The sequence below is a fragment of the Humulus lupulus genome, chromosome 7 (assembly GCF_963169125.1).
Source record: "Humulus lupulus chromosome 7, drHumLupu1.1, whole genome shotgun sequence".
Lineage (NCBI taxonomy): Eukaryota > Viridiplantae > Streptophyta > Magnoliopsida > Rosales > Cannabaceae > Humulus > Humulus lupulus.
Genome location: NC_084799.1, coordinates 194,053,403 through 194,055,676, shown reverse-complemented (window position 1 = coordinate 194,055,676; position 2,274 = coordinate 194,053,403).

Below are 2,274 nucleotides of genomic sequence, written 5' to 3'. Positions count from 1 at the left end.
GTGCTGGACCTACTCTTTCAAAAATGGGCTGGTCCGGCCCGAATTTATTGGAGGCACGAAAATGTGGGCCGGGCCGGGCCGGCCCACAGTTACAGCTCTAGTCTTGGGATCATATAGGTACCCTAAAGCTGAAATATCTAATAGCATCAAGTTCTATCGAGGTCAATCGAGACACATTCAAAAACAGACCTAACATATACTATCGAGGTCAATCGAGACTGTAATATCCAACATTTTCATTATACATTTTTTATTATAAATCAGAGTTTTAATACATAAAATGTACAAGTTTACAAATTTAAGAAATAGTAATGGAAAAATAGTGTTTAAAATATCATTTTATGTTTTTAATGAGATTAAAGAGAGAGAAACTTGAGTAGTCAAGTATTGGACCCAAATGTCATATAATTTTAATTGGGGATTTTTATAAAATTAAGAAAGTTTTGCTAAAGGGCTTATTTGAAAAGAATTTTAGTATTTTGGGTCCAAGTGTAATTTAAATAAATAAAAAAAGGCTTCAGCCTTTTAACCGAGTCTTTCTCTCTCTCTCCTCATAAAATCTCCCTCTCTCTCTCTCTCTCTCGCGTGCGTGCGTCTGCCCGACCACCAAACGTCCACCGGCGGTCACCAATTATAGCCACGCGCCGGACCGTTGGATTCAGAGGCCTCCGAACTATTGACCACGCGGGAATCTAGAGCTCACTCGCCGATTAAACACCTCAACTGGTCGATTTAAGTTCGGCCACCCCGCGACTTCAAAGTTGCGATTCGGCCACCTCGGGCATCCGTTTGCCGATCCGTCACCACCATCGTGTTCCTCGTGTTGTGGGCTTCAAAACCCAATAACTTGTTCCTACATCTACCATAGTTGGGTGGTGGGCCCACCACGAGCTACCGCGATCCATCGTAGACCGACGGTCGAAACTTAGTGTTCAAGGTTTTGAAGTACGTTTTGAGTCTCAGAAAATCATCGTTTGACTTGTTGTGGAACCCGATCATTGTGGTATAATTTCTTTGACCTATATATTATGATTTAATTGTGATTGATTAGAGTAATTGTTATTATGTGTATTTATAGTATATAATTATATATTATTGATATATGGAATATTTTTCTGTAATTATACTGGCTGTCTAGGATTATATATATTTCTGATACAGGTTTTGATTTTGGGTTTGTCCATTTTATAGCCGTTGTGCTGTCCAATTTTCTAGAAAATATTAGATATTAAATAAAGTATAAAAATACACATTTAATTGATTTTATATTAATATGGAAATTATTATGATTAAGTAATTTTAATTATTATTGTTATTATTTTGTTAAGTAAATCAAGAATATAGTTTCATATATATATATATATATATATGAAAAGTGTGATATATAGTAAACCTATTATTTAACAATTATTCTTATATATTAATATATTGTTAATATTTGAATATCAAAATAATATCAAATATTAGTTTCTTACAGTTATTGATATTTGTAAGACCAGTAAATTTTAGAGAAAATATATTTATTATATCACTGGAAGTGATATTATGACTAATTAATAATAATATAAATATTTATATTTATATTATTATCATTATATTGATTATTACAATTTTATGTTAAAAATATGATTTCTTTTATAAAATGACTATTTGAATATATATACATTCATATATGTATTGTTATTGAGGTATTTTGTTATTATTATTGAAATAAGTTTATTTATAGATGATAATTATTATTGTTGTTGTTGTTGTTGTTATTATTATTATTATTATTATTATCATGAGAGTACATTATTAAATAAGCAATGTTTTATATGAAGAGTTATTTGTATTACGTTGATAATAATTATTATTATCATTCATATAGTTTATGGTATTGTTAATATACACTATCAATAGTGTATATTTACGATTTTGATAGAATTTAATAAATGATGTGCCTTGAATAGGATTTGTATGGATTTTATTGATTGACTCTTGCTGAGCAATTTTAAAATAAGCTAAGGACCTAAGGTAAGTAAATCTCACATTTTGTGCTTAAGTGTAAGATACATGACTACATTGATTGTGTACATCTGATGAGTTAAGTATGGTATGATGATGATGATGCATATGATAAGTATGTGAAGAATGGTTATATGAACACCATAAGGGTGTTGTGTGATATGTAATTGATGAATTCCGTGATATGTGAAAGATGTCTTACTTTATTAAGAATGATATGAATTATGTGCAAGTATGTGTTCTTATGTTGATGGATATGTGGATTAC